The sequence below is a fragment of the Bidens hawaiensis genome, unplaced genomic scaffold (genome assembly GCF_021521415.1).
Source record: "Bidens hawaiensis isolate Kalapana, Puna unplaced genomic scaffold, B.hawaiensis_p1.1 tig00002617_1, whole genome shotgun sequence".
NCBI classification, from domain to species: Eukaryota; Viridiplantae; Streptophyta; class Magnoliopsida; order Asterales; family Asteraceae; genus Bidens; species Bidens hawaiensis.
Window position 1 is genome coordinate 359362 of NW_027491142.1, and position 27280 is coordinate 386641.

At 37.6% G+C, this 27280-nt stretch overlaps 1 non-coding gene across 1 annotated transcript; it reads right to left on the reverse strand.

Annotated features, from left to right (window-relative positions):
* Nucleotides 1–16089: 16089 nt before the first annotated feature.
* Nucleotides 16090–16162, reverse strand: TRNAF-GAA (transfer RNA phenylalanine (anticodon GAA)). Its single transcript has one exon. It is a non-coding gene; the product is annotated as a tRNA-Phe (tRNA).
* Between the last annotated feature and the right edge of the window lie 11118 nt (nt 16163–27280).

A 27280-nucleotide genomic window follows, 5' to 3' on the forward strand; every position in this document is an offset into this window, starting at 1 on the left:
ATAATGAAATTAAGCCTCATGAACCTAACTAAAATTATAAACACAATCCACAAAGTATACCTTATTTTAAACAATACTTCAAAAAGATTCACAGGGGACAATATCATACCACTCGGGTAGATTCGTCTCTGAATCTCACCCCCAAATCATGAATTAATAAAGTATACAAAATCAAAGTTACACTACTCATCAAGGGTAATAAATTAGATCTGTTGTTAATCCATATGAACGAATTAACCTTGATCTCCTCCAACAACCTTGCAACTTAGGACGATTTGCTATTGAATATTTTCTCATTACGAGCTCGCTAAAGAAACCATTCCATAGATAGAAAGATTGCATAAACCAGCCTCTTATGAGTTGGAACATTTTTTTTGTTGGATCCAGTTAACTTGTTTATGAAATTTGTTTTGAAAATAGTTATGGAATAAAGAGGGAATGGTAGAAGTTTTGGTTAGGTTTGAAATTAAGATGCCACCTCTGTCAGATAACATCATATTTAATAATTTTTAACGCTCGCTAAAAAATATTTTAGGTTAAAGTTACTTTAGACTTCAGAGATTGGGTATATTGAACTCTGGACAACGTACTTTATCAGTGATTTGTGAACTAACTGTTCTATTTTTGTCAGACTAAAAGTCAGAAAAAAAGAGAAAAAAACCCTCCAAAGCTAATTGTTTGGATGTATATAAGTATATATAGGTAACACTTTATTGTATAGACGTAAGATGTTAGAGCCGTATGTATTGGGCGGCATTATTGGGCGAATTGTGGCGATAAAGGGCGCAAACACGTCCCCCCGGGCGATTTTAAGGGCGGGGGGGGGGGGGGGGGGGGGGCTATTGTTGCCGATGAATATTATTATTATTATATTAAAATTTGACCGTTGGGGTTTAAACAATCATTTATAAAAAAATAATTAAAACAATATATATACATACATATATATATATATATATATATATATATATATACACACACACACACCTTCTTCTCCAAACTCATATCTATTTCATACACTACACATAACCAAATTCTTCAAAAAAAAAACAAGAAAAATGAATCCTAGAAACAACCCGAACCACCGAACCAACCGAACCACCCATTCCCTCCTTTCGGTCAATTCCATGGTTCACAAAACCAACTGAACGTAAACATGCCATGAAACACGAGCACCCGAAACCAACCGAACCAAAACTATCAGTTTGATTTTGCCTACCTGAACCTAAACATGTATGCCAAGTGCCTCATGCCCCAAAACCTTATGCCGGCGTTCGCGTCTACCCAACCGGAGCCGGAGCCGGTGACGGTGTCGGAGACTCAAACGACACGACCTCCTGTTCAAGCCAAAAGCCAGCCCGTAAACAAAACAAAAAAAACTCGGGGAGCCGATGGTGCAATGTGATCCATACAAGCAATGCATCGATGAGGAGGAAGTAGCCCTCGCAAGGGCTTGGAGTGTCGCTTCGGAGGATCCCGACGTTGGTAAGCTTTTTAATATTAACCAATGCATCCAACTGGAACACTTTCATCTCTTTGTGTGCAGCAAATGCTAGAAACAGTTGAATTGCCTCCAGTCTGGCTACAGGAGCAAACACTTCGTTGTAATCAATCCCTTCCTGTTGATTGAACCCTTTAACTACCAATCTTGCCTTGTTGCGAATGATTATCCCTTTCTCATCTCTCTTACATTTGAAAACCCACTTTGTATCGATAGCGTTCACTTCTTGCGGTTTTTCAACTAACTGCCATACTTCCATCTTCTCAAACTGTGCCAGTTCTTCCTGCATGGCCTCAACCCACGAGCTATCCTTCAGTGCCATTTGATAATTCTTTGGTTCAATCTAGCTGATGAAGCAGGTGTACAAGCACTCGTTTATAATACCCGTGTCTTTGATGCTTGCATACACACATGTGTGTTCATCCAAACTTCTTCTAGTACGTACACCATCAGAAGGATTACCGATCACATTTTCCAAAGGATGGTTCTTGTGAATATTGGTGGTCTGTACCAGACCGACTTCTAGGTCATTCTCAAGATTTGAAGAAAGTTCATCACTGTGAGACTGAGGTTGAGTGTGAAATGGATTGTAGAATTCGTCTTCATTCGAGACAACAGGAGTTTCAACCGCACTTGACGAGGTTGGTTGATTTTCATCATATTGTGGACGTTGCACAATGGTCTCCTCTTCGTCATACAGTATCCGTGAGGCCATTTTCTCATCAATGTCTGCAAAATTCAAGTAGGGCATATTAAAAGATTTGAATAGCTTATCATAGTCGAAAGCCTCTGCCGGTCCCATGCTAGGCCTTGGTGATTTGTAACTAGTAATGTCAGTGTTACAGACCACCTCAACCTAGCTGTTTGATAGATTAAAGACTCTTCTGTTGGGTGTCCCAACAACATAGCCAACTAAGATACCTTCGTCAGCTTTCTTACCAAATTTAGAGTTAGTCTTTAATATCGAACAAGGGGACCCGAAAGGTTCAAGACCCTTCAAGTTTGGCTTTCTACCATGCATAAGTTCATAACATGTTTTATTTAATCTTTTAACAGTTAAAACACGATTAAGGATATAACAGGCTGTAGCAACAGCCTCAGCCCAGAACACCACGGGAAGTTTAGCATCTGCCAGCATGGTCTTGGCGCCTTCGATTAGAGTTCTATTCTTCCTTTCAGCTACTCCATTTTGCTGTGGAGTATATGGGGCACTGTACTGATGTTCTATCCCTTTCTGTAAACAAAACATCTCCATCTGATAGTTCTTGAATTCTGTACCATTATCACTCCTGATGTACTTAACTTTCCTCCCAACAATATTTTCCACCTTGGTAATCAAGTTGATTACCAACTGAACTGTCTCATCTTTTGCCTTCAGAAAAAATACCCAAGAGTATCGAGAGTAATTATCGGTTACAACCAAACAGTATGAAGTTCCTCCTAGACTCTTTACATTCACAGGACCAAAGAGATCCATGTGAAGTAGGTCTAAGGTGCTGACAATTGAGTTAACCTTCTTGGAGTGATGAGACTTTTTGTGTTGCTTTCCTTTCTTGCACGACATGCATTGATCTTCAAAGTTAAAATTCTTCAAGGGAACCCCAAGTACCAGCCCGTTCTTGACAATATAATTTATCTTGAGAAGATGAATATGACTCATTCTTCGATGCCACAACTCTGACTTAGACTCTGTTGCCTTTGATAGAAGACACGACTCTTCTGTTGTCATCTCAGTTGATCTCATATCCATTACATATGTGTTCTTTTCTCTTGGAGCTTTCATCACAACCCAGGCCTCTGGTATCTTGAAACCAGGATAAAGTACGAGTGCTTCATCTTTAGTAAAATGCACCGTGTATTCTTTGTCACAAATCTGAGATACACTCAACAAGTTATGCTTCAACTCTTCCACAAAATTCACCTTTTCCAACTTTATTCTTCCATTCGTCACAGTCCCAATACCACTAATTCTTCCTCCACTCTCTCCAGCGAAACTAACCCTTCCTCCTTGAACAGATTTCCAATCACGTAACAATTTCTTGTTACAAGTTGTAGGCTCCTGGACGGATCGTACACGGGATGTCGCTATCTGCGCAGGTGCGGAATCCCTGCGTAGGTAGATACGAGTGCAGAATATGTATAAATCAAACACACGAGCAATGAACGAACACGTTATATTGATAACCGAACCCGTGACTCGAGGTCACTATTACAGACTCTAAAACACGTAACTCACTGATACACGAAATGAACTAGCTCTCAAAACGCTCAACTGATCAATCCTAAACTGTTACGGCTGAACAGTTTAAATAAGCACGACAACTTCGCCTCAGGCGAAGTTGTCCATAACTTCGCTTGTTCAACAAGTTCGCCTGAGCGAACTTGTTGACAACTTCGCACATACAAAAACATAAACATAATCATAAACATAATTACATTACAGACTCGATTACAAATGGTAGACTATGAACTACTGACACACATGTACCAACAGACTCCCCCTTGGCAGTAGCTTCATATCTTGATCTTTAAATCTTGAGTCTTGTAATCTTGCATCTCTACGCGTGCGCTCCCTCTCTAACACACACCGACACCACCCGTTGATATTTCCTAGCTTGATCCTTCCAAGCAGGAATGTAGAAGATCTTCTTCTCGTTGAGCACCTTCAGATCAGCCTGCGATAGATTAACAAGATGCATCGGGTCGTAAACCCTAAGCACTTCTTGTTCATCCTCATCTTCCATTACCGCCTCCGCTGTCTCACAGTCCACGAACCACCATTTTAGATCTTTGAGCACGTCCTTGGGCATGAGCTTCATCGGTACTTCTTTAAGGCACCGGATCGGTTTATACTTCATAATCATCCAAGGTTTTCCATCAACTCTCAGACCCCTATCCTTGTCTTCGACAAGTTTCCCCTTTTGTGGTCTCATCAGCTCAAACTTCTTCTCCTTAATACACTCCTTCCACACGATCTTCCCGATGATTCTAGCCATGTTGTCTTCACTTCGGTTTATTAATCCCAATCTGGCTAAATCTTTTACCTCACATTCAGGCAGTGTGTTTAAAGATCTCAACGTTCTCCTGAAGTACTGAATTCCATCGTATCTTTTGATCACGAAGAGCCGCAGCTGCTCATCATATATCCAGCAGATAATACCTTTCTTTGCTTCTGCGTATCCCTTAATATTGTAACTCTTTTTGAGCATTTTAGGGATCGCCGGCTTCTTCGTCTTTATGAACCAGTGAGCACAACCTTCCTTCCAATTCGGTTGTTCCTCCCATTCAGTATCTTCCTCAACAGTCTTATCACCCATCTCTGGCATCTCAACCTCCGGAATCTCGTGTTCCACGGAGTCATCTACAATTTCCCCTTCCTCTATCACATTCTCAACAGTAATTTGCTCACCGATCTTCTCAATCTCATCAACCGGCAGCACATCTTCTTTCAGCATAAAATCATCATCATCCTCATCCAGCTCTTTTAATGCGTCGATTACTTCTTCGACATCATCATCATCATCAACCGCTACCACCTCGTCACCAGCTGCACTTGTAGACTCCCCCTCAGCTGTGGAAGCCCCAAGAGCCTGAGAGGTTCTTGGCAGCTCACCACCTGCACCTTCCGGTGCATTGGGATCATCGTCTTGATCTTCTCTCCGTTTTGTCCGCAACTCATCTCCCCTACAAGTCTTCTCCCCCTGAGATGCCAAGAATGCCTTGAAGGCATCTATTACTTTCCCGTGTTCGACCAGGAGGGAGGCTCAAGTTCAAGTTCAAGTTCAAGGCGAAGTTAAGCTCAAGTTCGCCTGATTCAACAACTTCGCCTATATTTTCAGAATCAACCCTTTAAGTTTGAACATTTTTCAATTAACATCTGAAACTTCCAAAAAGAGTTAAACAAAAATGATCAAGTCTAAGTAACCAGATATAAAATAATACAAAAAATAGAAAAACTTATAAAAATTTAACGAAATAAGGGATCAAATTTCAGTCTTGGTAGGGACAGCTATGTTTTAGAAAAGATCCTAACAGGAATCATACTAACTACGTGACTGTCACATAGATCCGTGTTTAGCTGTATTATGACATATAGAGACAGGTTGTAAGCAGGTAATATACTTAAGATGGTTTTCATCGTTTCTGTGATACGAGTTATGTTCAATTAATCCTTAAAATTTAAGTGGGCAACCACTCAGAAATATTGATGCCTCCTATCTATCCTCAAAGCGTATTTGGCTTTCCCCAAGTCACCCCGAATTGACTTCGACCCATAGTGTCTGATTAACTTGTATGTATTCTTCTTCTGTTTCCCGTTCTTCATCTTGCTCTAAGATAGAGAAGTCTTGAATTTATGATCACTAATATGTTACAATAACTCAATTTTTTTTTTTTTTTTTTTTTTTTTTTTAACATAGACTTCAAAGTAGAATTTTACTGCAAGTCCCGAATCTGGATCACTGCAGTGTCTTGAAACGCTTTCTTCACGGGAATCAGAACACACATGGGCTCGTGTATGACTGGGTAATCGCTTTTCTGCCTATCATTCGAAAAGATATATATGAAGACACGCAAAACTCTTAAGGAGTTTCCACGTAAAATCAAGTAAAATTAGTTTGTATCACATCTACTTTTACGCACCATAAAAAGTTACCATGACATACAATGATTGTCCTAAAGCCTTTTAAGCCTAATAACTTCACCAGTTAAGCACACACAATCAGTATATATATCATTTTCCAAGGTTAGATCAATTTTCTGTTAAACATAGCACATTTACTTCATACGAAGTAATAGACTTGAAAAGTAATTTCATTTCCCATTAACAAAACTTTTGACTTCAGTCACCCCGATCAAGTCAAAGTCTTCAGGTAAACGGCAATCCTGAAGATCCAATGGATCAACTGGACCGACCACATACAAGTATGTGTCCTTCTAACTATGTATGACCGACTAATTTTCAGCGACAGAAAGAAAACACCTCATAACTGCCCCGGTCACTTTCAGTCATCTGGTTAATGGCGACCCTCATTTTCTAAGTAGAAACGAGGACCAAAACATATCCGTGGATATGTCCATCAAACGGAGGTAACCGACTAATTTTAAGCAATAGTGACGTTTTTTTATTTTTTTATTATTTTTTTTTTAAATAAACACAAAAATATGGTTACTCGGGATTGATCATCCCGTTCAGCTCAATTAGGTTTTGAAATCTGGATTTATCAAACGCTTTTGTAAATAAATCAGCGAAATTTTCGAGCGTATCAACTTTTTCGATCTTAATCAGTTTCTTCTCAGCACAATCCCGTATGAAGTGATGACGAATGTCAATATGCTTAGTTTTACTATGCTTCACGGGATTGTTAATTACTGAGATGGCGGCAGTGTTATCAATTAAAATAGGAGTGAGTAAGAAATTCAGACCATAGTCGCGTAATTGTTGCTGAATCCACAAAACCTGTGAGCAGCAGTTGGATGCTGCCATATATTTAGCTTCGCATGTTGAAATTGCAACTGATGTCTGTTTCTTGCACTGCCAGGAAACTAATCTTCCTCCAAGAAACTGACAGCCTCCTGTTGTCGACTTCCGACTCTGATTGCATCCTCCATAATCAGAATCTGTATATGCAACCAGTTCCACGTCTCCTCCCTTCGGGTACCACAACCCCAGCTTCGGCTTGCCCTTGAGATACCATAGTATCCTCTTTGCACCTTTCAAATGAGATTCTTTCGGATTTGCCTGAAAACGTGCACAAAGACAAACAGCAAACATTATATCAGGCCTAGAAGCAGTTAAATACATTAATGAACCTATTATCGCCCGATACAGAGTTGGGTCCACATCTGCGTCACCATCTGGTTCAGCGCCCAATTTGTGATTGACGCAGATTGGAGTGTCATATGGAGAACTGTCCTCCATCTTGAATCTCTTGAGCACATCATGAACGTACTTCGTCTGATGAATGAACATCCCGTCCTTCGTCTGATGAATGAACATCCCGTTCACCCATAGCACTCATCTCGAACCTCTTTTTCATGACAGCCTCAAAATCCTGACACATGGATATTCTTGATGCAGCAAATATGATGTCATCCACGTAGACTTGAACTAGCAGGAAGTCACTTCCTTCTCTCTTCACAAACAAAGTACTGTCGATCAATCCTCTTTCAAAACCATTTTCGAGCAAGTAGTCCGATAACGTTGAATACCAGGCACGAGGTGCTTGATGTAAACCATACAGCGCCTTGCTCAACTTGTATACGTGATCAGGATAGTCTGGGTCAGGAAAACCCGGAGGTTGCTCAACATACACAACCTCATGAACTTTCCCATTTAGGAACGCGCTCTTCACATCCAACTGAAATACCTTCATCTTTTTAAAAGAAGCAAATGCCAGAAACAATCTAATCGCCTCCAACCGGGCTACAGGAGCGAACACCTCATTGTAATCAATACCCTCTTGCTGATTAAAACCTTTAACAACCAGCCTCGCCTTATTTCTTATGATAATCCCCTTATCATCTCTCTTGCACTTGAACACCCATTTTGTGCCTATAGGATGCACATTCTTTGGTTTTTCAACCAACGTCCAAACTTCCATTTTCTCGAACTGAGCCAACTCTTCTTGCATGGCTTCGACCCACGAGCTGTCCTTTAAAGCCATTTGATAATTCTTTGGTTCAATCTGGCTTATAAAGCAGGAGTACAAACATTCGTTCAGTATACCCGTTTCTTTAATGCTTGTATAAACACAGGTGTGCTCATTCAAGCTTCTTCTGGTTTGTACACCGGTGGACACATCACCTAGAACATTTTCCAAAGGGTGATCTTTGTGTATTCTCGTGGTCGGAACAGAACCGACATGCAAATTATCTTCCAAATTTGAAGAGATCTCATCAATGGTTGTTTCTGGCTGAGAGTGAAAAGGATTAATAAATTCATCTTTAGTTGAGGCCGCAGGGGTACCGATAGTGTTTGATGTGGAAGGTTGAGATTTCTCAATCAGCTGTCGTTGTAATAGATTCTCTTCCTCATCAAGTATCATCTTCGTCACAGCTCTTTCGTCTTCTTCAGAAATTTCCAAATCAGGTACGTTAAACGACTTAAAAAGCTTAACATAGTCGAAAAGCTCAGCAGGTCCATTGCTTGGTTTTGGCGATTGGTAACTAGTAATGTCGGTGTTACAAACCACCTCCACCTTGCAAGTCGAAGTATTGAAGACCCGTCTGTTGGGAGTCCCAACTACATAACCGACTAAGATTCCTTCATCGGCTACTTCACCAAATTTCGAATTAGTCTTCAAAATCGAACAAGGAGACCCAAATGGTTCAAGACCACACAAGTTGGGCTTCCTTCCATGCATAAGCTCGTAACAAGTTTTTCCAAGTCTCTTAACGGTTAACACCCTATTCAGAACATAGTAGGCTGTAGCAACTGCTTCAGCCCAGAACATCACAGGAAGCTTCGAGTCTGCCAGCATAGTTCTGGCTCCTTCAATTAACGTTCGGTTCTTCCTTTCAGCCACTCCATTCTGTTGCGGAGTATATGGAGCGCTGTATTGATGTTCAATTCCTTTCTGAAGACAGAAGATTTCCATTTCAAAGTTCTTGAACTCTGTCCCATTGTCACTTCTGATGTATTTAACTGATTTACTCATGACGTTCTCAACTTTTGTAATTAGATTCTTCACCATTTGAGCCGTCTCATCTTTCGTTTTCAGAAAATATACCCACGAATATCGCGAGTAGTCATCAGTGATCACCAAGCAGTAAGAGGTACCTCCTAGACTTTTTACATTCACGGGACCGAAGAGATCCATATGAAGTAGTTCTAGAGTACCGGCAATAGAGTTAATCTTCTTGGTGAGATGGGATTTCTTGTGTTGCTTTCCCTTCTTGCATGCTATACATTTGTCTTCAAAGTTAAAACTTTTTAAGGGAACGCCCATCACAAGCCCATTCTTGACAATGAAGTTCATCTTCCGAATATGAATATGTCCCATTCTCCTGTGCCACAATTCTGATTCTGATTCGCTTGCTTTTTTCATTAAACAAGATTCTCCGGTGGCCATTTCAGTAGACCTCATGTCCATCACATATGTATTCGTTTCACGTGGAGCTTTCATAACTATCCATTCGTCTGGTATCTGAAAACCAGGCTTTAATACGATCGCTTCGTTCTTCGTGAAATGGACAGTGTAATCTTTATCACAAATCTGCGACACACTCAGCAGATTGTGCTTTAATTCCTCCACAAAATTCACATTCTCAAGTGTCATCCTTCCATTTGACACTGTTCCTCTACCAGTAATCCTTCCTCCGCTCTCACCAGCAAAACTAACTCTTGCACCCTGAACAGGTTTTAAGTCTTGCAACAAGTGTTTGTTGCCCGTCATGTGCCGGGAACAGCCGCTATCTACAATCCAAAGACTGTTGGCAGCCCTGTTCAACTGTTCCTGCACAATAAAACAAGGAGTTAGAATCTTGGGACCCAAGACCAATTGGTCTTGGATCGATACGTCCCGTACCCTGGCTTTCTCAAGTTAGCATCAGGATAATTTCTGTAAGTCCTGTTAGGAAATCTCCTTGCAGATTGAGTGTAATGCCTCCCAAACCTATATGAATTGAAAGTGTTATATCTTGTGGTTTGGTTGAAAAACTGAGGTTTGTTTTTATAAAAACTTGAATTAGTTACATTTTGGCACTTTGAAAAGTTTTCATTTTTAGCAGTAACAAAATGACGCTTATTCTCAGTTTTATTTGGCCTCACACCTCTGAATCTCGGCTTCAGAGGGCAATCTGCAACTAGATGTCCTAATTTGTTACATCTAAAGCAACACCGACTCTCCTTTTTCTTGTCAAATGTTGGTTTGGATGTAGAGGCAGTGTTACCAGCTGTTCGTCTCACATAAGGTGGGATGTACGGATTAAGTGGAGAACTCTTTTTAGAAATTTTATTTTTATCTCCACCGGTGGGTAACCCTACCTTCTCTTTTGTCTGACCAGATTCAGACAACTTATCCGATTCCGATGAGACTGGACTCGAGACAGAAACTTTCACATTTGAAACAGGCGAACTCGTTTCGCCACAGCTAACACTTGGTTCTATATTTGTAACCTTGATGGGAGTTGTCTGAGTAACCTCGAAATCAACAGATTTCTGAACACTCGGATTATAAGTATAGTTGTGGTTAAAGGGTGGTGGAACCTCGTGATAACCGATTCCTCCCCTCTTTGCAGAGGTACCTTGATCACTCACGAGGTGATCAAGGATGGCCGAGGAATTCCTGAACTGCTCAAGTTTGCGGTTCAGTTCCACCACCTTCACCTGGTGGTCAGCAATCTGTTTATCCCGATCAGCAATCAATTTAGTTTTTTCTTCTAAAACTTCATAACTAAGATCAATTATTTCAATTTTCTCAGCAAGTTTAGTTTTTAAGCTTTGAATGTCTTTTTCACATGCTTTTATTTTAATTTTATAACTGTTTTCTCTTGCTTTCGTAAAATGGTGATCTTCTTTAATAGTTTTAAAATCAGCATCTAAACGGACGTACTGATCAGTTATTGTTGTTAGTTGCTCAGAAAAATTCTCACAATTAGTACAAATATTCTTATTACTTACCTCGGAGCGATTGTCCTTGTCATCTGCCATGAAAGCTGTTTCTTCTTCAGTAGCTTTCTCATTTCCATCAACCTTCTCACATTCTTCAACTTCAGCCTCAGCCATGTTCGCTTGCTCACCAGATTCATTTGAATGCAGGTTCCAGTTATACTCACCTGCTTCTCTGGTCAACATGGCATTAATCTCTCTGTTAACTCCAGAGTGTTGTGTAGGCCGACCTTGTCCTCGTTCAACCCTCTCATTTCTACATTCTTTGGCAAAGTGCCCGTATTGTTGACAATTATAGCACCTTACCTTAGATTTGTCGAATCCAGGCCTACCACCAACAAACTTTCTCCCAGTTTTCTTCATAAACCGTTTAACTCGCCTCACAATCATTGCCATTTGCCATTGCAAATCCATCTCCTCCAGATCATCAGCATCGATCTGGTCGTAATCCTCATCCAGAACAGCAGGGTCCACAATCTTCCCCTGGATGTAGTTTTCGTAGGAAGCAATAAATGATGCATAGACTGCAAACTGCTCTTCAGCAGATTTTACACTCATAGGCATCTTGGAATAATTATTGCTTGAGGCATTTGCAGAGAAACCACTTGTGGATGCTTGAGGCTTTGAAGTATTTGATCCTCCAGCAACGAAACAGACATCACCGTTCAAGTTCACAGAAACGTTTCCTTCATGAGAAGAGTCAGGACCTGACTCCCCTTTTGAGTAAAAAGCAGCAGATTCAGTCCTCGAACTTGAGCCTGAGTTAACTTTTGCACCATACATACCAGGGTCTTGTATCTGATCTGTTGGTGTTTCTTTTCGAACCATATTAAGCTCATAAGTTCTGAGCTTGTTTACTGCCGTTTCCAAATCATAATTAGGAAAGTCTCTGTCTTCCCTCATAAGAACGGTGTACATTTCCCACTTCGGTGGGAGAGCATCGAGAAGCTTTTCAACGATCTCTTCTTCTCGGTAAGCAATCGAATAATTGTTAAGCTCTGTCATTAGATGATAGTATCTGGTGATAATATCATCCAGTGATTCGTTTTTCAAATATTTGAAGACGGAGAACTGGGTCTTCAAAAGTTTAATCTTTGATGCACGGATACCCACGTTCCCCTCGAATCTATTTTCAAGAGCATCCCAAAGCTCTCTCGCAGAAGTGTACTTTCTGAAAGTGTGGAGAACCTCTTGAGGAAGTGCCATAGTTATAGCTGCATGGGCCTTGCTCTCGGCCTCATACATTTTCTTTTCTTCGTCCTCCATTTTGCTGTACTTCTTAACCACATCACGACCTTCGTATTGCATAGTTGGAGGGATATATCCATCCTGGATGCACACCCACATTTTTGCATCCTGATATTTAATGTATTGGATGAATCTGTCCTTCCATGCCACGAAGTCAGTTCCTTTCATCAACCTCGGGGCCTTAGTGGCTGACCCCGCTTCTACTTCCATCTTGACTAAATCGGAGATGTTAATTGACGACATCTTTGCGAAAACCCGAAAACCCGAAAATTAAAAAAATCTACCAAACAGTACAGTAGGCGAAGTTAAGAATAACTTCGCTTGAAAGTTAACTTCGCTGAAAAGTGTAACTTCGCTGGGCCTTAAATTCGCTTGACTGGGCGAAGTTAAGAATAACTTCGCTTAGGATGAGCGAACTTAGGAGGTAAGCGAACTTGGGAGGTAAGCGAAGTTGAGGATAACTTCGCTTAGGCGAACTTAGGAGGTAGGCGAAGTTGTGGTTAACTTCGCTTAATCCTTATATCTTCGCCGAAACCCTACTTCCAGTGACGGCAACTTCGCCTGAAGAACGGTAACTTCGCCCGATGAACAAGGAAACTGTTCAGTTCTGATTTCGTCAATCTAGCAGTTTCCGATCGATGTAATGGCTTGAAAATGACTGTCAAACACGAGTATAACACAATCCCAATAAAAACACGTCCCGCGAATAGGTCAAACGAGACGTTTTCTACACCCGCGTGAAATCCCGAACCTCACAATCGAGCCGATGGCTCTGATACCAATTGTAGGCTCCTGGACGGATCGTACACGGGATGTCGCTATCTGCGCAGGTGCGGAATCCCTGCGTAGGTAGATACGAGTGCAGAATATGTATAAATCAAACACACGAGCAATGAACGAACACGTTATATTGATAACCGAACCCGTGACTCGAGGTCACTATTACAGACGCTAAAACACGTAACTCACTGATACACGAAATGAACTAGCTCTCAAAACGCTCAACTGATCAATCCTAAACTGTTACGGCTGAACAGTTTAAATAAGCACGACAACTTCGCCTCAGGCGAAGTTGTCCATAACTTCGCTTGTTCAACAAGTTCGCCTGAGCGAACTTGTTGACAACTTCGCACATACAAAAACATAAACATAATCATAAACATAATTACATTACAGACTCGATTACAAATGGTAGACTATGAACTACTGACACACATGTACCAACACAAGTCATGTGCCGGGAACAGCCACTGTTAACAACCCACATATTGTTTACAGCCCTGTTTGACTGTTCCTGCACAATTAAAGAGATAGATTAAAATCTGGGGACCCAAGACCTTCTGGTCTTGGGTTGAGTAAACCTGTTATCCGCCATCCAGTACCTTGGTTGCCCAAAGTCAGTTTGAGGATAGTTTCTATAAGTTCTGAACGGAAAAATTCTAGAGGACTGGCTATGAGGCCATCCAAACCTTCGTGAATTAACTGAAGTATAATTGTTGGTTTGGTAGTTCACTGGGAAAAAACGAGACTGATTTCTTTGAAATATTGGATTAGTCCAATGATTGAAATTTGGTGTGTTCACATTCTTACCAGCATCAAAATTAGTATTCGTTTGATTCTCAGTTTTAGGAGGCCTCATATTTCTAGATTTTCTCTGTTTCAGAGGACAATCAGTGACAAGGTGTCATACTCTGTTGCATTTGAAACAACTTCTGTTCGAACTATTTTGGTTGTTTTGAACTTTCGTCTCAAAAGTTGTTGCAGATGTCGAGGTTGCGTTACTACCCGTTTGTCTAACATATGGTGGGACGAACGGATTTAAGGAGGATTTCTTTTCATTAGGCTTGTAGTCCTCCCCTCGTTTTAGTAACACAACCTTTTCTTCTATCTCATCTGATTCGGACGACTTGTCTGAAGTTGACGAGACGGAACTAGAGACAAAGCTAGTGACATTAGAAGTTGTCTTACTTGTTTCACTCTCATTAACTTCAGTTTCTTTAGCAAACACTTTTATTGGAACTGTCTGACTAATTTCAACAATCGCAGATTGCTGATTACTAGGATTATAAGTATAGTTATTGTTGTATGGCGGCGGAACTTCAGAGAATCCAATTCCCCCTTTGTTAACCGGGGAACGTTGAACACTTATGATGTGATCTAACATATTGGAAGAATTTCTAAATTGTTCAATTTTTCTATTCAGTTCCACCACTTTTACCAGGTAATCAGCTATCTGTTTATCTTTTTCAGCAATTAGTTTGGTCTTTTCTTCTAACACTTCATAACTAAGATCAATTACTTGTAGTTTTTCAGCTAGAGTGGCTTTAAGACTTCTGATGTCCTTTTCACTAGCTTTTATTTTTACCGAGTCACTATTTTCTTTAGTTTTAGAATAGTGATGATCTTCTTTCAAGTTTTTAAATTGAGTGTCCAAACTAAAAAACTGATCAGTTAAAGTTTTCAATTGATCAGACAGGTTTTCACATTGTTCACAATGAAGTTCAGAACTTAACTCCGAGAGCTGATCGTTCACTTCTGCCATGTACGCTTGATCTTCTCCCATTTGTTTGTCACTTCCTCCAGTTTCGATGTTTACCAGATTTTCCTGTTCGAACACCTCCTTAACTTGTATATTCCAATTGTATCCACCGTTCTGTTGAGATACCATAGCCTTATTTTCACTACCACCCCCATTCTGTTGAGCAGTCCTGTTCTGGCTTCGTTCGACTCTCTCATTTGTACATTCTTTAGCAAAGTGACCATTCTGTTGACAGTTATAACAACGAACTTTTGACTTATCAAACCCCGGTCTTTCTCCAACGAACTTTCTACCAGTTTTCTTCATAAATCTCTTTACCCTTCTTACAATCATTGCCATCTGCCACTGCAGATCCATTTCTTCCAGATCATCAGCGTCGATCTAATCATAGTCTACATCCAAAGTTGCAGGGTCGACTATTTTACCTTTGATGTAATTCTCACAAGATGCAATGAATGATGCAAAGAGAGAAAACTGCTGTTCAGCTGATTTCACACTCATAGGCATCTGTGAGTAGTTCTTGCTTGGAGCATTGGATGAGAAATTACCAGTTGTTGTTTGAGGTTTTGAGGAACTACTACCTCCTGCTACAAAACATACGTCACCATCCATATTGAGAATCATATGACCATTTGGAGTGGAGTTTGGTTCCCCTTTTGAGTAGTAGGCAGTGGATTCTGATTTTGAACTTGAGGATTCGATTCCACCTTACTTTACTGGAATAGTATACCAATGAAAGAAACTATTCTTATTTGATTGAAGTTACAGCTTAGAATAACCTCAGTTGATTGAATTATGATACAAAGAAGAAAAAGAATTATTGTATGATGAAAATAGAATAGCCGCCCATTTTTTGTGTTATATATTTACGTGTATACACTATACAATCAACTATAAAAAAACAATCAACTATAAAAAAATTCTTTATCTATTTGTATCTTTAATAGAATAGATAGATAGGATAAGGGTTTTTTTTATAACTCTAAAACTGGCCTACAAGGCAATTTGAGAATTCTTCTGATAAGTCTCGTTTGTTTTATGGTTTGTATTTTTATTATGTATAGAATAAAAAAAATACAATAAAAAATAAAATTAGGGATTAATTGGGATTCTCAAATTTGGAAAATACTTAATGAATATGTATTCATATCAATTAATTGGTAGAGTAGAGACTCATACAAATTAATCATGTGTCAGGAACCAGATTTGAACTGGTGACACGAGGATTTTCAGTCCTCTGCTCTACCAACTGAGCTATCCCGACTATTCCTGACGTCTCAACAAGACGATTGAATTGGAAATATCGACAAATTCTTGCGGAGTCCAAAGAAATGAAAATGAAAAGAAAAAAAGGGTCAACTTGTTCCAATTTCATCTCTATTGAATTTGAATATCAGAATAGCGGATATGGTCATAATTCAATGGGTCAGGTCCACTTATTTTTCCTTTATTGGTTTCTAATCTTTACAATGGATTTCATTAGCCTAATTGAAAATAGGAATTTTTGGTGATTAAACAGATGACTTATCATGATTCGTGATAACTAATATACTATAACTCATTAGATGACGAGAATAGCCGGGACATTGAGGAATATCCAGAAAGGCATTTCGGGAATCGGTTTGATTCTATCTTTGTTCCTTCCGTTTGAAGAAATGAAGGATCTCAAAGAAGCGATCTTTCTTTTAGTTGTTGATTCTCAATTTGATTGAGCAATGTGTGATATTCCGAATCCTCATTACTAATGGAATCAAAATGATCTCTGAACTGATCAGAAGATCCTTTCAACTGGCAAGAATCCCTTACTTGAACGAAACTAGATCTTGTGGAATCTTGGAGTGACTTTATCACCATACATTCCCGGATCCTGAACCTGATCAGTCGGTGTCTCCTTTCGAACCATGTTTAGTTCAAAATTCCGTAACTTATTTACCACTGTTTCCAAATCAATCTTGTCAAAGTCCTTATCTTCTCTCATCAGAACAGTGTACATCTCCCATTTTGGTGGGAGAGCATCAAGAAGCTTTTCTACTATCTCTTCTTCCTTGTATTCAATGGAGTAGTTATTTAGCTCGGTCATCAGATGATAATATCGTGTGATGATGTCATCATGTGATTCGTTTTTCAGATACTTGAATACAGAGAATTGGGTTTTTAGCAGCTTTGTCTTGGAGGTACGTATCCCAACAATTCCTTCATATCTATTCTCTTGTGCTTCCCATAGCTCTCTAGCAGTTTTGTATTTTTTGAAGGTATGAAGAATTTTTTGTGGAAGTGCCATTGTTATAGCTGCATGCGCTTTACTTTCTGCCTCATACATTTTCTTTTCATCATCTTCCATCTTACTGTACTTCTTAATCTGTTCTCGACCTTCAAACATGGACGTTGGTGGAATGTACCCGTCTTGAATGCAAACCCACATCTTTGCGTCTTGATACTTCACATACTGTTCAAATCTATCTTTCCATGCAACGAAATCGGTACCCTTAAGCAGTTTTGGAGCTTTAGTTACTGAACCGGCTTCAACCTCCATCTTTACCAGTTCTGTGATGTTTATCGAAGTCATAGTTGAAAGAGTTGTGATTCAAGAATCAAAAATAGTTTTCTATGTACAGCTACAACGAAGTTAGTACAACTTCACTCTAGCTTGTAACTTCGCTAGAACTTAACTTCGCAGAACCTAAACTTCGCTACTCACAACTTCGCTACTTCTCAACTTCGTTGAAACCCTATATGTTCTCTGAAAACCCTAGTATTGGTGACGGCAACTTCGCCTGACGAACAATGGAGTTTTGCAGGTTTAGTTAGGTCGATTGCGAGGGACGCGAGGGTGATTTGTAGGTATATTTGATGAGGGAAGAGGAGCAAATGACAAAAACGAGGTATTTCAACGTAAACTCATTCCGCGAATGGTCTAACGGAACGATCTTGACACCCGTGTGGTAATCCCGAACCACACAATCACGAGCAAAATGCTCTGATACCAATTGTAGGTTCCTATCGGATCTACACAGGAGTATCTCGTAACACGAGGGTGCGGAATCGCCACGTATACGATACGAGTGTCGAAACAAATAACACTTTGGATATTTATATAAAAAACACGAAGGTATACTGTAAAACTTGATATATTGCCAGAGCAACACGTGATACAAAAGATCACTAAAACCAATCGTTCTTAGGAAAAACTTAAACAAAATAGCCGAAGTTAAGGAATTTATAAACCTCGACAACTTCGCCTAACATACTAGGCGAAGTTGTCATAACTTCGATAATCCCCAAGTTCGCCTAAACACTAGCGAACATAAATTAAACAGTATTCAACACGAACGAACAAATAAACGATTACAGACACAGACAAACACAAGATACTGAACTACTGACATCATACACCAACAATAACCTGTATATGTTCAAAACATCAAAATAAATTTCAATCACTTCTATTCTAATACACAGCCTACAAGACCTAACAATAGACATTATGCAGTAACAGTCCCCCCTAGATGCTGCTTGGTGATGTATAAGAATTTGTACATCTTTTCAGCACTAAAATATCTCCGAATAAGCGTAACTTCGGTAACTATATTAGAATAAATAACCACCAATGTTATAATTTCTATGTATAGGTAAATATAACTCTAAGGAATAAAAAAAGTTGATTTATGAAGAAAACCGGAGATAAACGGTGAAAACAGACTCAGCACACCCCATGGTGAATCAAGACATGGCGTGCCTAGACATACAAAGTAAAGACTAAAATCAGGAAATCAAGAATGACCATGTTAACAAAGACAAACCCCATGTTATCAAGAACAAGAGGAAAAAACAAAATAGAAGATTTTGAAGCAAAACATGGCCATGTCTTCCCAAAACATGGCAATGCCTTCAATATAATAGAAAAGAACAATCAATTAATCAATCAATCAAACCCAGTGAAGTTCCACCAACAGCAAAGCTATAAGTAGGGTCTGGGGAGGGTGGGATGCAGGCACACCGTACCTCTATCGAAAGGGATAAAGAGGTAGCTTCCAAAGAGACCCTCAGCTCTAGAATACATATGTATGGGGCAATATAAGGAAATCAAAGTTCAAGTGCGAAAGATGGAGGTAGCAGAGATGAGAATGCTATGATGGATGTGTGGACACACGAGGTTAGACCGAATAAGAAACGATGTGTTTCGGGAGAGAATATGGGTAATTAACGTATCCGAAAAGATTAGAGAGTGGAGATTGACATGGTTTGGACATGTGAAGAGAAGACAGACGACGAATCCTGTTAGAACAGTAGAAAACATTACTATAGAGGGAAGGAGGGGTAGAGGCCGACCTATATTGACTTGGGACGAGAGGATTAGGCATGATTTGCTAGAACTAAACCTCCCCGAGGACATGGTTGAGGATACGAATTCTTGGAGACGTAGAATTAAAGTTAAGGATTTCTAGGGAGAAAGGAATACCTGAAGGACTGTTTTTTGCCTTTTTCTAGTCACACACCATTATGTTATTTTCTTGTCATATAATATATATTTTATGTATTAGTAATATTAATTATACTACGTGCTATTATTAATTATATTACCGTGAACTTTGATCTTCTCTTATACTCCCGTACACGTATGTTCTTAGAGCTGAGGGTCTCTCTGGAAGCCACCTCTTTATCCCTTTGGATAGAGGTACGGTGTGCCTACATCCCACCCTCCCCAGACCCTACTTATAGCATTGCTATTGGCGGGATTCTACTGGGTATGATTGATTGATTGAAAGTTCAATAGTAAATAATAATAATAATAATAATAATAATAATAATAATAATAATAATAATAATAATAATAATAATAATAATAATAATAATAATAATAATAATAATAATAATAATAATAATAATATATGGGAAGAAAATACCATATAGAGAAGAACAAAACTGGTAAAATTTGGAATGTTTTGGAACTCAATACAATAGAAAAGAACAAAATTGGTAAAATTTGGAATGTTTTGGAGGGGTAGAGGCCGACCTAGATTGACTTGGGACGAGAGGATTAGGCATGATTTGCTAGAACTAAACCTCTCCGAGGACATGGTTGAGGATATGAATTCTTGGAGACGTAGAATTAAAGTTAAGGATTTCTAGGGAGAAAGGAATACCTGAAGGACTGTTTTTTGCCTTATTCTAGTCACACACCATTCATTATATTATTTTCGTGTCATATAATATATATTTTATGTATTAGTAATATTAATTATACTACGTGCTATTATTAATTATATTACCGTGAACTTTGATCTTCTCTTATACTCCCGTACACATATGTTCTTAGAGCTGAGGGTCTCTCTGGAAGCCACCTCTTTATCCCTTTGGATAGAGGTACGGTATGCCTACATCTCACCCTCCCCAGACCCTACTTATAGCTTTGCTATTGGCGGGATTCTACTGGGTATGATTGATTGATTGATTGATTGATTGAAAGTTCAACAGTAAATAATAATAATAATAATAATAATAATAATAATAATAATAATAATAATAATAATAATAATAATAATAATAATAATAATAATAATAATAATAATAATACGGGAAGAAAATACCATATAGAGAAGAACAAAACTGGTAAAATTTGGAATGTTTTGGAACTCAATACAATAGAAAAGAACAAACTGGTAAAATTTGGAATGTTTTGGAACTCAACACGACTGTGCCTTGCTTAACACGGTCGTGCTAACTCGAGATGCACGATCTGAAATAAAACAATTAATGCATCAGGACAAAATGACGACATGGCTATGTTTTGAAGCCCATATCATCCTATAAATTAAAGGCTCATCTTCTTCATTTAATACACATCAATACACTATTTACTCCACTTCAACCACCTTGTTTCACCTCCATTAATAAAAGAAATTTTTCACATCCATCCAACCCTTGAATATTAAGGAGATTAAGCTTTTGGGAGAAGTCATTAGTATCAAGGATTAATCATCCAAAGTGGTTAGATTGTTTCAGTTTGAACATGTTTGTATCTACTACTTTGATAATTATCATTATACTTATTAGTGGCTAAACTTCCATAGTATCATCGTAGTTTATAATGAATTTTCATTGAAGTTTAATAGTGATAGTAAAACATGTGATTGGTTTTCAATAATTAATGGTTATGTTGCAAATATCACTTGATGAGAAATATATTCTTAAAAGATACCCCAAGTGCTAAGCTTGACGATAAGTGGAGAAATATCTAGTCTTGTGAAGCCTTGTCGAACCTTAAAAATAGACACCAAGATTCCAAGCTTGATGATAAGTCGAGAAATCGTCATTCTTGTGAGTACTTGGTTGATAAATTAAGAATCCTTAAAACAAAACCGCAAATACCTAGCTTGATGATAAGTCGGGGAAATGCCACTCTTGTGAGGTTTCTTTAAAAGAGCCGCCAAGATTCTGAGCTTGATGATAAGTCGAGAAATCCCTATTCTTGTAAGGGTTTGGTTGAATAAAAAACATGAATTCTAATATTAACATGGACCAAATGGAATGTTAGTAGTGACTGAACTTTTAAAATGAGAACTATCAACAATGTTGTGAAAACAGATTGTTGATGTTCATCCACTAAAATCGGTTAATTACTCGTTAAGTGAGTGTGCAACATAACCTGTTTTAAAAAACTCTTGAGTGGTTATTACATGAGTTCTATAACTGTTCAAGAGTTGTGTGAGTTAATACTTGGTAATTCAAGGTTGATCCTTTACAAGTCAACTGATCCTAATTGATGTTATATGTATAATACAAAGGCTATTTACTAAAATATCAAAGACAATTCACTTAGTAATAGAAGATATTGTCTCATCTTTAAAGTGAGTTAACTTATCTTTATCAAAAACCATTTCTTACATCAAATGATGTTCAAGTAATAAGATCATGAGTTATTTCTTTCTTTAATTATCATGGAAAAACATAACTTAAGATTTTATTCCCACATTTAATCACCATAGCAACCTCATGTCACATATTTACTAATTAATTATTAAACCAAATTAAACGAAGTTTGAACCAAGATGATATACTTCTATCTTTGATCTTCTTTCTATCTAAAAATATAAAAACCCACAAATATTGCCTTTTGAATTAGGTCTTAAATTTCTTTTAACAAAACCAAAACCAAAACCAAAACCAAAACCAAAATGATATTCACTTCCGGTTGAAATAAATTCAACGATTTAGTATAAATCAACAAGTGTGTCCGTGGATCGATACTCGATTCTTAACTATACTTTACTACATATACGATAGGTACACTTGCCTATTTGTGTGTGGTTTATTTAAGATAATAATCATTTTTATAAATTTAAAACTAGACATTGTGTGAATAAAACCTATGAAAACTAACAACTTTTGCTATACCATCTCACGCACACCAAGTTTTTGGCGCCGTTGCCTGGGACACACGGTGAATTTTTACAAAAAAATTCAAGTATTTATTAAACCTTGTTTATAATGTATATATTAAAAACCAGACCAAAAATATTTTTCTATCTTCTTTATTTTTCAGTTTTAATTTTAGTTTTATTTTCTTTTATCTTCCTAATTGATAAGTTGTTTACTTTAGCTTAACTTTAGTTGTGCCTTTAGATATTTCACTCTCTTAGGTAGTGCATGACCTCTACATCTACTCCAGACTTTCACCACTTTCCAAACCTGAACGCCATTTTCACCAAAGAAAACGCACTTAGACGCGTAGAGAAATCAAAGGAGTTAAGGACGAACTGGAGGAAAGTACATCAACCGAGGAGAACCAATAATAGCCAATGATGGCGAAACTACACAACGTGCTAAACATGATCCAATATGGCAAGCCGACACTAGACGGACATGGCAATAGCGTTGCACCACCTGAAATACTTCTCAACTTCGAAATCAAATCTAGTATCATTCATATGATCGAATATTCTGTCCAATTTCATGGTTTTCTTGATGAAGATCTCTTATCTCATATTTTCGATTCCTTTGAGTATGTGGAACTTTCAAAGTTCAACATTGCTCAGAAGATCAAGTTAAGCTTAAACTTTTTCCGTTTTCGTTCTGAGGCAATGCCTTGGAATGGCTTGAATATTCACCATCTGGTACCATCACCAATTGGGATCAGATGGTGGAGCAATTCCTTCTAAAATACTTGACGCCAAAAAAACTTGTAAATATCGTGCCAACATCACCGGATTTTGAACGGATGAAGACGAGTCACAACACACAGCATGGGAGAGATACAGGAGCCTTCTTCGACGATGTTCGAACCATGGATTGAAAAAATGGCTTCAAGTCCAAACCTTCTTTGATGCTCAAATCAGTCAAAACAAACAAGCAATCGATCAGGTCGCTGGTGGAGATCTTGGAACCAAATCTCCAAATGAGTCATTCGAGATTTTAGAAAAAGATGCCAAGAAAAGCTTTTCCTAAAATCCACTATGATCAACCCCATCACACAAAGGCATATATCATGCCAACAACAGTACTTGTACCTCTGAAAAATTAGAGGCCCCCTCGAAGAAATTTGAACATATTTAGTCTGATCAAGTCAAAGCAAATGGGAAGTGTGACAAGTGAGGGGAGACCACAAGGTAAAATAATGCCAAGGTATGACCATCGAAGAATGTGATTCCGTAAGACGGAAAAATAACATGTATGGCAACACTTACAACCCTAGTTGGAGAAACCATCCGAACATTAGTTGGAGGGATGTAGCCAACAATCAAGCTCCACCTGGCTTTGATAAAAGACCCTTCAATCAAAACCAACCCCTTCAATCTACACCTCCATCTACGTTCTAAGAAAACACCCGGAGGACTCCCTAGTAACAGTGTTACCAACCCCAACGCTCAAGCCAATGCCATATGTAACACTCAGATAAAATTATCACTAATGTAATCATGATTAACATTATAATATCATTTTAATAAAATATTCCTTTATTAAGATTCTATATCTTTAAAAGTCGACAAAAAGTCCAAATTTCGGCTTATAAATATCATGACGTGTAAAAGCCTCGGGCAACGAGCCAGAAAGTAAATAAGTCATTAGAATGATTAAATTGTCCCAAAAATTTAAAATATATGTTAAAACATTGGATACAATGTATAAACATAATTTAGGAAGGCTCGAATCGCGAAAACTGGCAAAATATGTAAGCAAAAGCCAGTACAGAACCTGGAAAGGACCCGACACAAACTATTTTCAGAAAAAGAGTTTTTATAGCATATACCGTCAGGAATTTGATTTCGTTCAAAGGGTGACAAAAATTATTAAAAACGGGATAAAATTAAATATCTAAAACTCGCAATACGTTAAAAGATTAATCAAGATTAACATCAAATTAACCAACTCTTCATCTTCAACCCCCCCCCCCCTGGCCGGCCCCCATGCCACTTCACCACCTCCACCTCCCTTTTTCTCCAATGCCCACCCTCCAAATCACCTAGCTAATCATTGGATCTTCTAAAAAAGATGGTTTGTTGTAATACATTTGAGCCATCCACCATTCACCCTACTCACCCATTCACCACTCTACTCTCCCCTCTTTCTCTCTATTTACGCGGCACACACACACACATACAAATTCAAATTATCATAAACACACACACACACAATATTAATCAAGAATCATGAAGAATTGATCAAGAACAAGCATCTAGGAAGAATGTTAGGAGGAAGAACCATCACAATCACTCCCACTACACTTTAATATATTCAAATCTTCAAGAACACAAGTAAGTGTTGTTATAGGTTGATTTTTGGGATTAAATACATTAGATTAGATGTTATTGAGTTAGATTTGAGCTTGAAAGATTGAATTATGGATGATGATATATGTGTGTGTGAACCGTATGTATGTATGTGTGTGTAGGAGGAAGGATTAAACCTACTTACACATGCATACATTCATCTTGAAGATCATACATTGAAAGATAGAATTAGATAGAATTACCAGAAATTTAAAGTACTATAATAGGAAACTTTGTTATATTATCACTTACGAAATTCATAAGAATACATGATCTAATGATTTGGATGATTTGATGATGATGTGAATGATTTGAATTGATGAATTGATAATGATAAGAATAAACACAAAAGTTGAGGTACTTTATTTTTGAAAAAGACTTGTATGATCACACATGTTAGAATCTTCCAAATTAGAATAAAAGAATATAGTTGTAAAGTGTTACTTTGGCTTGTTATAGAAACCATAATAAAATATTGAAATCTGGATTTTTTAGGTTATATTATAAAATTTATTTATATAATAAATGATAAGCTTAAGAAGTAACATTATTAATAAACTTAGGATATGAACTAGAAACTTGAAAATTGGTTTAAATGTGTTATGTGAAACTATGTGATTAAATCTGGAATTTAGGATGAAATATGTGTAATTAGTTCATAGGATAATTGGTGTAGACTTATTTGACTTTTCTGTAACTTTAACGGTCGAAAAACCGGCTTTTAAAGGTGAGCCGACACAACAATTAGGGACTGTTTTAGAACAGCCCCTAAATTTATGAAATAAGTTTATTAGAAAAGGAACTTACTTGCTTATGTGCTTGCATGGACATTAGATTAGAATTAATAAACTTAAAAGACTTTTATAAACGAAAACCAAGTTTTATTAACAAAAAGTGTACTAATATAGGACAACAGATTTTTGAAACGAAAAGCTTTTACCGTGAGTTTCTCTATCGACCCCTCTTTTTCGAAATGTTTTTATTATGTTTTGAGGGAAAAGCATATTCTTAATCGATTTTTATTATTGACGTTTTTATAAAACATTTTATTTTACAAACCGTTTAAAAAGTGGGATGAGTCAACAAATGGTTAAATAACTGTTAACCAAATTAATAAGGGCACAGGAATATTGATAAATCTATCGGGGTGACGCCCCCATTTCCAATCGTGTTGGGTTAAAAATGGGAATATTTTGAGTATGATAGGTATCGATTTATCAATTTTGATAGTCATACATTTGTTGTATTCCTTGCTAGTCTACAACAATACGATTTGTTTAAAAGATAAAATGCTTCGTTTTTATGGTAAGTTCGATCATTGAGATTTTTGAAAGATATAATTACCATGTTAAAATCATGGTACGAAAAGCCACCACCATTTCTTATGGTAATGTATTATGATAAAAGAATGGTTGTTGAACCATCGTATGAAAAGAATTGATATAAATTCGTTTACGTTATTTTGTTAGTCTATATTGGTATAATGTTGATTATTATGATTTTTATGATGAAGTTATATGGAAATTTCGATTGCCTTATTTTCATTATTTCATATATATATATATATATATATTATTTCATATATATATATATATATATGTAAATATATATGTAAGTAGAGCAATGTTAAAATAAGAAGTATATTTTTTCTAAAAAGTGTAGAAAGTGTGTTTTCACCATTAGATATAATAAAACACACCGCACAATAAACACACTTTCCATATACACCATCAGATCAACATATCTAATGCACCAGATTACTTCTTACACTTCTTAGACATACTCCACTTCTTATTTTAACCCCACTCTATGTAAGTATATATATATATATATTTATATATATATATATATATATATATATATATATGTAATAAAGAGAACTCACCAACATTCGTGTTGACGTTTATTTTAATATGCTTTTCAGATAAGTGATGGTTTCGAGGAGACAAGGAGAAGAGAGTGGTTTGTGTGTTTGAATAATGTAGAAACCGAGATTTTAATAAACTGTGCGGTAGCACGTGTATAACGCTGATATTGTAATGAATATTTATTAATAAGAGTTCATATTTTATTATTAAATATTTTTGTTCTATTATTATTGGCTATTGGCATCTGTCACGACCCGAACGACTTTAGTTAAAGTCTTCCGCTGTCTTAATTAAGATTTTTGGGGTGTGACACCATAACCCTAAGAAGTGGTAGAACTACTACAAATAATTTACAAGTTACAACTATCCAAACAGAAGGTGAGATTGAGGTTCTTAACCCACCCAACAGTCAACCAATTCCAAACATTCCTAAACTTGTCAAAGAACCTGTGAAACCATATGTTACACCCATTCCTTATCCAACTCGCCTGAAACAGGAAAATATGGAGGCACAATAAAGAAAATTCCTAGAACTCTTTAATCAATCGCATATTAACCTTCCATTCATACAAGCCCTTTCCCAAACGCCAAAATATGAAAAGTTCTTAAAGGAAGTTATATCTAACAGAAGGAAGCTATAAGAGTTATCCTATTTGATACTCAATGAAGAATGCTCCGGCATTCTTCAAAACAAGCTTCCAAAGAATATGACTGACACTGGAAGTTTCACTATCCGCTGTCTAATAG